This window comes from Ischnura elegans, chromosome 3, assembly GCF_921293095.1.
Source record: "Ischnura elegans chromosome 3, ioIscEleg1.1, whole genome shotgun sequence".
NCBI classification, from domain to species: domain Eukaryota; kingdom Metazoa; phylum Arthropoda; class Insecta; order Odonata; family Coenagrionidae; genus Ischnura; species Ischnura elegans.
Window position 1 is genome coordinate 94,085,869 of NC_060248.1, and position 12,709 is coordinate 94,098,577.

Sequence of the window (12,709 nt, forward strand, 5' to 3'; positions counted from 1 at the left end):
AAAACATAGTATGGTTAAATACTGAATGATGTCTCGGACAAACAGAAAATATTTACGAAACTGACGGTAAAAATCAAACATAATACGTGGCCTTAAAAATACATGACGACCTCAGTAACGCATCCCTATACCAATGAATCTATGTTATAACTGTTTGTTCCACTATGACGGAGAATATACTCAATTTTACCTCAGAGGTAAAATTTTCCCACCATTTCTCACCTCTCATATCCTCACACAATAATTGTCTCAAAAGCCTTAGTAGAGATAATCCTCAAGGTCCTTTTCAAGATCTCCAAAAACCTCTCTCGACCGTACCAATGAGAGAAGGATGTCCCAGAAAAAAATCCGAATGTCGTGAGAATGCATACTCTCTTCCCTCATATAAGACCCGAAAGTCTCCCTAAAATTTCATCCTTTCCTTCTAGCAATATAAAGTCTTTCTAAACGAAAATCATCACGCACAGTCAATGGGGTAGCCAGGATTTTAAAATGGGGGTTATCGGGGTGTTTCCGAGGTATATGGAAAAAACGACAGTGCAAGGTCAAACGACAGGGGGTCCTCTCCCGAAAAATTTTGGTGTTTGATATTGAAAACGTGATTTTTAGGACTCACAAACAATAATTTTCTACGAGTATTTAGTAAATTTTATTTATTGAAGGCATATTAATCGTTTTTGGCGCGTCTTTTTTTAGAATCAAGGGGGGGGGGATTTTAACCCGGAAAAACCCCCCGTGGCTACGCTACTGCGCACACTCACATCAATTTATGTACTCTTTCAGTGTCTTCACTACTTTCTTGTCCTTGTGTGTCCTTCAACACTTCTTTTTCTACGAACGTACACATGATTTTACTTCGAGAGACATATTTAGAAGGAATGTTTCAAGCGATACGTGGTGCATGGCTGATAATTATTTCATAGAGGAGACCCCTATCCGTCATGTAGAAATTTTGTCATTTCGTTCGCGATTAAGGCAGAGAATACAGATTCGCTCGCTAGAGAGAAACAACACCTCCTTACCACGCTCCAAGAAAATGGCTACGATCGGGTACTGATTCAAAAAATCGCGCGTAGGGAAGAAGAGAAAAGAGATGTGGCCTTGGACATTGCAAAGGAAGACCAGAAAAAGGCAAAGGCACATGCTCTCTTGCCATAAGTGGCTGGAACGTCAGAAAGAATTGCTAGAGTTCTCGCCAAACATGACGTTCTGACGCGATTTATAAGTTTGAAGAAGACCTCTGACCTCCTCCGGAGTGAAAAAGATCGTCATCCATCAGATATCTATGAAGGAGTGTATGAAGTAACGTGTTCCTGTGGTTTATCATACATCGGGCAAACATCTAGATCCCTCAAATGCAGAATAAATGAACATCTTAAGGCAACCGAAAAGAAAAATTTTCGTCTTTCTGCGGTTACAGAGCATGCATGGTCGGAACCTGGGCACGTCATACTTTTCAAGGAATCGAAAATCATCGCCAGGGAAAATAAATATTTCCCTAGGCTGATAAGGGAGGCGATTGAAATAGCGAGTCACCAAAGAACTTCAATAGGGAAGACGGCTATCCTTTATCCTCATCTTTCAAACGGCTTTTCCAACAATGGAATTAAAAATCAATATCCCTCTGACTAGCTGTAAATAAATAAGGATCACAGATCTGCAAATCATTTGGACCCGAAGACGGGAGCTGGAACGCGCCCGAAACTGTCGTCCGCAAAACATGTATCAACGCGGTGTAAACCCGGAAAACCATCACCGATACCTCATGATACTATGATGATCCTTGGGCTGGGCGAGAATATATTTCTAAAATACTTGCAGGACTAGAGCATTCCAATATGTTCGTATTTCGCAGACTGGTAAGGGAAAAAAGTTCCTCGTAGATGGGTTTGAACTCTGCAAGAATTGTTGTATCTCGTAATGATATTATATTTTTTCATTATTTTACTCTAAAGGACTGCATAGAGGAGGCTGCAGGGATCCATCTGATAGAAGGTTGATTTCTATAGTCACTTCGGTAGCTTTTTAATCGGTCTTCAAAAATATTCACTATGAGGCAATGAATTCGGAGTTATCCACTTTTCCAATCTTTTGCAGATGTGTCAGAGTGTTTGCAATTGCAAGGGATAGCATTGAGAAGTAATGAAATTGATGGATTTCATCATCATGCGTACAAGTTTTTTAACAGCTTTGTCTGTATAAAATTTCTCAGTTACTTTTGAATCGCTTCGACCGTCAGTGACGCGAGTGGCGACTTTTTTAAACCTGTTGAAATGTGCGGTGGGTAACAACATATGTTGTGTCCGACTTGAGAATCTTCTTTTGTAAAAATTCGTGATTCTACCTACGCAATAAATTGTACCCGCAAATATTCGCAGAACCCAAAGACGACCAGATATGGACTTAGAAAGAGTTTATTCCCTAGTCAAATTCGAATCACTTCAAAGTCAGCGACGCGAGTGGACGCTTTTAAAAACTTATTTAAATACACTGTGGATTACAGCGACTTTAGTGGGCAAATGGAGAACCCTCTATTGTAATATTCTTGGTTAATTCCTTCACTTTAGTCAAGGATGAAATCCGAAAACACCCATGCCATTCCTCTTAGTTTCTTTAGATACCAGTTTCGAAATCGTTAAATGTCCTGGGCGACGCACAGCTTTTTTTTTCTTTTTAGCAAGAACTGTGCTTTCGTTATCATCAGATTAGAAGCGTGACAAATCTTTGCTGTCACACGTCGAGCTAAAAGAGGGAAGGTGAGATGTCCAGCTTTACTTATTGCCAATTCACGCACCACCAGATATACTGAAAATGCATTACAAAATCTTCTATCGGCGTGGGTGTAGAAATTGAGAACACTTCACCGCCGAAAGCCTCTCTCCTACCGCGGGAAATTGCGACGGTGTCCTTGAATCACTCGCACGACCGGAATGTCTAAAGAAGAACCGCGATAGCATAGAACGGCAAAATAGTTTGCAATCCTCTAGTTCGATTTTTGTGATGACGCGGTGTTCGGAAGCAGCATTACCGGAACTTTGGCGAAGCGTTGCGATAAGGGAAGAATGCTAAACAATGCCACCAACATCATGCATAGGAGTTGTGACGAAATATTTGTACAAGAGTAATACTCTGAAGGATTCAATAAGCGTTAGGTAGGACCACGATAAGTGCAGTGAAAATTAGATATTTTCATTTATAAAGTTAGTTTTTCAAATAAAATCGCATTGACTGACCTGAAACTGGTAAAATTTTGAAAATTATCGAACAGTTCCAAATAAAGGAGATTTATTTAAGGCGAGAGATAAAGCAATATCTAGTTGTAAATGCAAACAAATAGGGAGTGAATAATTTTAGTGGCCACTTTTAAAACGTTCTGATAAAGGAAGAAGTGTGCTAAAGATAAGGTCTTTAGCACTTTTATGTTCATTATAAAAGAAAGAATGCCAGATATTGCGATTCAAAAACCAATTTTGCAAATTGAACATTTCCTAACTTTTAGGGCTCAACTGCCCAACTGTCAGGGCTATTTTTCATGACAAGGAGACCAATTCGAAACTAGGTAGGAAAAGAATTCCTGGAACAAACTTACAGAGGAGTAGGCCATCTAATGCTGATTTTACCGAAGGAAAAACGTAATTTTAGCCAAAAATTAATCACTTGGGTCAGGGCAGGGTTAATGACAAGAAACATCGGTGGTGTTTTAAAACGTCAGCTAATTATTTTCTCTCGTCTCTATTAGGAAATAATAACATAGGAGAGAGAAAGTTCAAAAGCACTCTTAAGGCTAAGGGTATATTTAATGCCATACTTAACGCGACTCAAACGGAAGGTGAAAAAAGTTCTGCAAATAAAGCGTCATATAAGCTTTCATTTTAAGCAGCCAATGAAAAATACCTGCTCCGTGTCGCTCATTTATCTTTTTATGAAATTGTTTTTCGAGAAGATGGCGAAAACGAACTTCCAAGACCATTAAAAGCTGCCTCAGATTTCTACCCGGATTTCTGCGAACTCCTTTAATTGAGAACCTTAGAAACCAAGGGATACAGGCAAATTTTTTTTGATCGTGGAAATAAGTGCAGAAAATGGTTATTTTAATTTTTTTATAAATTTTCCTTGCCTCACTGGGGAAGATAGGCCTAAATAATAATAGCATATTTAGATTCCCATATCATAAAAATTGAAATAATTAAAAACACGCGCTAAAGTCAACACATATAGTTTGCTAACAACTCTCACTTTGTACTTACTTTTATTTAAATTTTACGTTAAATATGCATTTTCGCAATTTTAAGTTTTTATACTCAAGGAATGAAAGTATATACTCAGCATCCTTTTTCATCTTAGATTAGATAAATGTGAGTAAAATTTATCAGTTTGAATTTGTTGTATTATCATTGATTGTATTGCATTAAAATCTAACCTGAAATTAATTAAAACTAGGTACTGTGAAAAGATGGATAGATATTGCACAGTTTATTCTCACGTCTGATGCTATGAGGTAAAAAAATGGAAAAGCCTTAGGTTATTATTATTTTAGAGGAAACTGAAAACTACAAATATATTTTTCCTAAACGTAACCTTGCATTTCTTTTCCATATGTTGGTTTCGCGAAAAAATTAATAAAACTGTACGAACTGAATTTAGATTGCCTGATGAGATGTTTGCTCTCACGTTACGTTGTAAGCCATTTTCATCAACATTTCCTCGCCAAAATACCATGTATTTTGCAATAAACCTATTGGTTATTCCACTCTCTTCATCGCTAAAGTGCTGTAAATTCTCATTCAGCACAATATACATGTCCTAATAATAGACACAGTACATGCACCGACGAAATACCATGCATTTGTAGAGGTATAGCACACCTGGCTTAATGGAAAGGATAGTTTTATTTTGGAACGTAGCGCAAGGAACAGGCAGCATGGCTTATTATGTGCGTATTATTAGCCATAAAATAAAAGTATATTGACTGTAGTATTTATTTTTTTATTTCAAGCCAATCGCCACTGTTTCCGCAATTGATTTAAGCATTTTCATGCCCTTAAGCTAAAGTAAATAAAGTAACAAAGCATCACGAAGTTGCAGATCAAAATAAAAGAGAGCTTTAAAAGTAATTAAATAAAAACAAAAATTCAAGAAATAAATTGGTTTACATAATACGTAAATTAGTACTCACGCTCACGAGGGCAATTTATTTATTGCGAAAAAAATTGAATTGTGATTGTGGATTGATAAGTGATCACAAGGTTACCAGTTATATTTTACCTCGGCTCTCTATTATAACTCAGGGTAGGCCGGTTTGTTAAATCGACCTAGCTTAAAATAGAAGTTAAACTATCTAACTTCATCTTCCATCCTGTATGCTGGAACCTTTTCAAATTATCGCAAAGAAATGGAGTGGCGATAGCACTTCCATCCCACCTAAATCCATCATTTGTTTTTAAGCTTAAATAAACGTATCCATCAATTATTTTGTCCTACTTTCCCTAGCCAATGAAGTTAAAGAAATTGGCCATTACATTTAATTCAGAATCCCCAAAAACTTTCGTTTTCCATTTTAAAGTAAATAATTAATTACTGTTGGCCATAGAAAATATCACAGTGCATGACCCCATATTTCAAAACATTTTCAAAAGCCCTTCGAAAATAACACCATCGTTTTAAAAGTACGAGCCCGGTCTTGACTGTGAATTTCCACATGACACCTTCCCTTTGCCCCCAAAAAAATGAACTCGCAAAAAGCACTAATTCTTTTGGCTACAAAGAGAGGCAAAAACTCTCCAAGCTGATTGAAAGCTATGCTAAACTGAGTTTTCACCGAATCCTTCAAAAGACGAATAGATTGAAATATGCTTACTCTAACACGCGAGATGAAACGATAATGAGTCACCGTAATTGCAGAATATTTTAGTGACGACATTCCAAGGAACGAAAATAAATTCCGATCATTAAAATAGGTTGTGTATGATCTTAGGTTTTCCCGGCGTATCAGTTGCAGAAAAGTTTCTCGGGTTTTCCACCGGTTGATGTCGTCCATGTCTCCCGACGTTTCGATCCGCGACTTGCTGATCATCCTCAGGGGATCTTCCGAAGATTCGGATGATCAGCAAGTCGCGGATCGAAACGTCGGGAGACATGGACGACATCAACCGGTGGAAAACCCGAGAAACTTTTCTGCAATTAAAATAGGTTAACCAACTGATGCAACATAGTCAAGTTTCTGTACTCGTCCGCGCATTCTATAATGTGCCCTTTTAAAATTACTTTAATTTTGAAGTAATTTGTTTTGGATAATCATGTACACCAAACTCTCCTTGAACCCTTTAACGTATCTTTTTGCGCATACAGCGATAAGAGTAAGAACATATTTTGGACGCTACGGAGCGAAAACTTTTGGAGAAGATGATGTGACACCTGGATTACAAAGAGCAGTTAATCAGAAATGCGATAAACGACCACGAGAAAAGCGTTTTTTCGGGTATGATACCAGCACCAAAACTGAAGAAGTTTATATGAATTTCAGGAAAAAATATTCTCTATAACTAAAAAATATAAAAATGTATCCTCTCGGAGAAGTTAACTATTCAAATACTTAGCACGAAAGTCAAGAAGTGAAAAGATCAATGCAAACTATGGAAATTAAAAGCAATACGCGAATGGCTGCGCAAGGCCTTGCAGTAGAGACCAATAAAATCGCTCTTTTAAAAGCTTTTAAAGGCAGAATGTAGTGGTGATATGGTTGTCATCGAGTTGCAGAACTGTGTAGTGCGCAGTAACGGATTTGAATCTTGACATTAGCGGTCAGGAATAATATTGTGTACTTTAGAAAAAAATCTCTGTTCTGAAGTTCTTTTAATATATCCATCATCATTTAAACATCCAGCGCACTATTTCCTGTTTATTATTTCAGTTTCCCGACTGTCAAAAATAGTTATTTTGCTAAAGATTTATTCAAGTATTATTGACCAGAACAGAACAGATTACCACTAAACTGTCAGACTTAAATGTTACCAATGAATCATTAGGGAAAATGAATGCAGCGGTAGAAGCACCATAAAGATAAGGAGACAAAGTTTTTTACATATAGGTGTGGAGATGAGAAAGTTTCAGGAAGAAGGAGTGGGTGAAGCTAAAAATTTGAGAAGATGATACTTTGAAGGTTAAGATAAAAGGGAAAGTAACGAGGAAAGCGGAAAGAAGGACATAGGAAGTCAAACTACCTGCTTCAAACTGAATTGGTATACACGTAGAAGATCATGTCCTCTGGAGTAAAAAGAACAATGCATGGAAAAATGGAGGATTTCAGCATATTACCAAAATATGTGCTTGAATCCCCAAAAACTAAACACCCATAAGGCGATTCACTAAACAAATTTTACGCATTTAAGCACATTTTTTAGTTTTCCGCTTTATTTCCAGCACTGGTAAAAACTTTTTAATACTCAAATTCATACAACGGACTTTGTAAAATATAAAAATCAATGGTGATTCATAAATGCTGGGAGAACAAAATAAGAAAACGTTCTTGTTTTCTCCCGTGAGGCGAGTTGACTTCTAGATTATGAATAAATATATTTTATGTATAGTATAGGCCAGCAGACTTAGTTATTGCACCATTTGACATGAATATGAACCGCAAACTTTATATGCATATCATAAAATGTCAAATACGCAGTTAAAGAAAGCAGGCTTAACTTCGAACAAGTGAAAAAAATTTTAGCCCATGAAACGCCTTGATCGTCAAACTAATAAAATAATGCAATAAAGCTCATCAACTACAAGTGCTATGCTGTTTTCAAATGCTCATGCAATCCAATTAATTATTTAAAAATCCACTTTAAATATTCTACTTGCAATCAAACAGCCACTTACTCTGCTGTAAAGGTGTCACCACTAAATTAAACGCGTTCGAACATTCAGGCGCACAAGTCATCCACGGATTTTTCAATAATGCTTGAAACAAGGACGCATAGTAAAGTGGACAGGGCTAATGCGTCTGAGGGTTTGGAGACTTGGACATCGCAAGCCTAGTAATGCCTGTTCATCGACGCCATCTAGTGAATATGTTTCCACCCCTTCCTATACTCTACCCCTCAAGTTACATGGCGTAGGGCGCAGTCTAAAAGATTTACTTGAAATCTGGCACATAGCATTAGGCACACCCCTTTTGAAAATTCATGAAGCAATGCCTCGCCTGCTCACGCACAAGGTCACTGAGTGGAACAGTGGTATTTAATCTTCATAACCAAAAGCCTGGTAATAGGTTTAGTATTTTTACGCAGGTAAGGTATGCATCTAGATGCGATTCAGGAAAAAATAGGACGCAGTCACTTTATCGAGCATGAAAAGTATACATTTAATGGTACATATACAGAAAATTATATAATCTACTAATTTTGAAATATTAATTTCTAATAATATATTGCAAGGGGTAGAACGAATTTTATTCATCATTATACAGGCAACATAATATTTAAATTATGTGGATTACTTCAGCCCTGTATTTTTCTACTAATTATATCTTCAACAGCGTTTTTTGTCAATTAGTAAACGCCTCAAATGAGGAATTTACCTCGGTGGTAGTAATATCATAAAGTTTTCATTTTTACTCATTCTCGCAATCAACGAAAACAGGCGATAAGTCTTAAAAACTGTAGTGGAAGGTTAAATAGTAAAATTTTACGTTGACTACCAACAATTACATGAATGAAAGAGGTTCAACAACATAAAATTGGAAAATGAGACTCTTCTTCTTGAGGAAATAGAATAGGAAACTATAAAAATAAATCTTCTGATTAATAACTTGATGATCAACTCTAATGTAACTGTCACTTCACTAGATGTAAAATATTCACTCAAATTATGACTCACTATTTTAAACTGTGTTCTATACGATACCATTGGCAATGAATGAAACCATAAATGCATCAGCTGAAAATATTTCGCTACACAAAACCGATCGCAGCTCCAACCTCCCGTTAGAGATAACGAGCACTAGATACCATCAATGAGTTCCCAACAATCACTATCGACGAGGGCCCACAAAAATAAAAAAGATACTTTTTGCCCGGAGATGCATGTCAATTGGCTCACGACTTACGTTCACTTTCCGCAAATAGATATTGAACAGGAGACATAAAATACACGTTTTTCTCGATTCTGTTCTTTCTGCAAACTACGCGCGCGAATTTCAATCAAAATTCAAACATTGGAACTGCAGCACGTTCTTAGTTCTGAATTGGTTCCTTTCATATCGTCCTTATTAAATATGAACACAGAATTAAAAAAACGCATCATCATCACCGATGTGGACGGTACCCCTGAAATAGTGATAGGGATTGTGCCTTTCTATAGAACCCAACAGAAAAAATAAAAACACGACCTAGGAAATGGAAAGTAATGAATATAGAGTAATAATAAAATCATTCGATATTTTGGTTCGACGTTGACACAGGTAGCTCTCATCTTTCCCATATCCCCTATCTAATCGATCAAAGTTTTCCGATTTCGGAGGTTTACTCTACACAATCCATGGGCTAGCTTGCAAGCTATTTTTTACTCTGATTCCTCCGAAGGTATTTTTTTTCAAATAGAAAGAGGCACTACCACGATGAGCACCAAGACGCCGCGCCCCTCGGCTTGGAAGGATTTGGGATGGTAGAATCTCGTGGTGTCATTAAGGCGACGAGAGCTACCACCAGCAAAATCAAATTTACTATTCCTGGAAAAAAAGGACCACCCTAGAGAAAAAATCGCGTAGACAGTTTTTTAGGGTATCCGGCCTATCATAGTAAAAAAAAGCAAGCATAATTCCTTGTTTTCCAGAGAAAATTTACAAAATTCCAGGTTAATCTTACGTGAATGGATTGCGTGAATGGATGGCAATGATTAGGAATTTCAAAACACCCAAAATTAATAATTTAATTCTTTTGAACAATATTATATTTTTGAATTTACAAGGACAAGGAATGGGTTAGTTAAAACACATTGCATGTAAAATTTAAATTTATTCAATGCAAGCACAGACGCAGCTTCGACCTCCTAAGGAGATGTTGACGTCACCTGGCGTTCTATTCCTCGTGTTTTTGAATTTTACTTTAGTCGAGAAAGCTATATATTTCAATTTTGTTGTCTTTTCTGAAATTCTACGTCCCGATGCGGCTGTAAAAGTTCTACTAAGCTTACACCACTCCACTTAAAATCACGACAAACACATTTTGGGCCAGGAAATGGGTGTTGAAATGGCAAAATTATATCTAAAATGGATTTGAAATAAAGTATATAGAAATTTCAGGCTGGAGAAAAAATTCATGAACAATAGGGTGGTTTCCCATTACCCGTTTTGCCTAAATCGAAAGGTTATTACTTCTGGAGTGCGCATTTCACGCTTTCCGATTTTTAAATGAAGATATCTATTTTTCGCGATTAAATGAAAAGTGAAAATTTTCTAGCGCGCAAAAAACGCGACGGCTAAGTATGAATACTGGAAAAAGCCCGTGTGATGCCATTCTGGTTCCCGCTGTCACCGTATGAGGTGACCTTGGGGCGAGGATATGAGCGCCGCTGCGATGCTGGCAGCAGAGTACCCTGCTAGCAGGTAGCGCTTGGCTTAAATAAGGATTATTAATACCCTATCAAACGAAGGAAACTTTCCGACCATAGGCAATTTTAATATGTGATTATTAAGAGATGTATCCCTGAGCTCTGTGCCTCATGTGTGCATTGGTAATCTCAGACGATGTAAAACTCCTATCTATTGGTACAGAAATTAGGTCCCTGTGAAGTAACGTGGAGTGGCATCGCATGGGCGCCAATCTGGCCTTTTTCAAATGAGGGTAAAATTGACCATTGCCATTCGTCTAAAGTGGAATTTCTAAAGCCAAATAATTTGTGTATTATGAATACACTAATAGTGGATAACGTATCGCAATCAATGCCTTTCGTTTTCTTTGATGAAGGAAACTACCCTATTCATGCATACATCCAGGCACTAAAAATTCACGCGCAATTCTCGTTTTTCCCGGTCGCTGGACAGACTGTTTCTCTAGAATTACAAATTTACATTCTTTTTCGTGTGTATTGAAATGAATCAATCTTCATCACTCACACAAATACTAAATTGCAATACGGTCCGCGCTACGCGTGCTGATAACGTCCCATTGACGCTATTGGAAGCTTACACATGAGTGCGGACCGTCCGCACGCGGAGGAGCCATCCGCGTGGCCCCTCCGCCCGGCGGATCATCCGCGCGCGTACGGGCCACAGACAGGTTTGTGCTCACACATGAACGCGGACAGCTGATGCGGACCAAGCAGATTTGTCATTGGAAATAAGAGGGAGCTTGGATATAACAGTGCGAGTGCGTCTTCCCACCATGCATAGTGAAAGGGAGTGGACATGCGAAAATAATTGAACAACTAATATTCATGAGCACGAACCTCCGTAAATATGGTCTCGATAGCGGCTTTAAATTTTCTCTGTGCCACAATAGGGTGCACCCAAAAACTCCTTTTACGTAGAAAATGTCTTCAGTTTTTTCTAACCTGGTATGCAGCAATTGTTTGAATTGCACTTTGCAGTATGACGTTCGTCTACCTTGGCAGGCTGCACCAGACTATACATATATATAGTGCCGGACGTAGACGAATTTCGTCAGCGCCTATGTGAACATCGCCGACCGCTATCCGCGTCCCGCGCGCGGAGCGCGGACCGTCCGCGTCTATGTGAAACGGGCCTAAGGCCTAATTTTTATGCATTTCAGCAAACGCGGAACAAAGGATCTGATTACTTTTCATTCTTTCAGCTTGAAGTTTATTTAAAAGCACTGCCGGAAATTATGAGAGAGACCTTTTTTTCAAGGGATAAAGTAAATAATTTGGCACACGCAGACCAGCGCCGGCCTATTTGACCCCAATTCCCGAAGAAAAATTCTTCAACCCCGTCCCACCTTTTTTTCGTTTCTTGTCTTATTGTCTCGTCACAAGGAAAACCCGTTCATTGCCACTCACCTGCAGGAGATATTTTAGCACCCCGTGACAATGAGTTTCACCGTCGTGTTTCCGTAATCATAACGATTACACCACGACAGTAAGCAACGCACAACACCAGTTGTTGCGCGTGTGAGATTGAAAAAATACGAGCATAAACGGGACGTGTACGTACGGATCGAGAGGGAAAGAAAGTGTGCGCTTGAAACCACGATTTCTTTCTTTGTTTCGTTTCAAACCCCCGTTACTCTTCATACGGGACGTGACCGAAATTGGACATTTCAAGTGCCCGTCGCGGGACGTGGGCCGAACAATTCGCTTTATTTTCGAGGCGCTAAGAAGCGTGGGTTTTGACTCCTTGTCCTCCGGCAAGAAGAAAAAAGTCTACGGTGAGAAGCTGATTTCGCCGGTCGAGAATGCTAATCCAATGTCAGCCTTCTCTGGTCGACCTAGAGAGCTATGAAAGTACTTTTTATTTCAGTACAGCCTTGTTCATCCTCACACCGAACATAATTCTAACCGAGAGATGTTTAACTTCAGACTTGTGCAACAGTTATGCAGTAGGGTGGGCCGAAAAAGTTTTTTTCCTGATCAAATTTGCCCTGTGCGGGAAAGTTGCAAAGTGATATTAGGATCTCCTACACAAAAGTTTTTTTCAAATCCGATTATATTAACCACTGCCGCCCGAGCTCTAAAGTTTAAAATTTTGCGAAAAATCAGG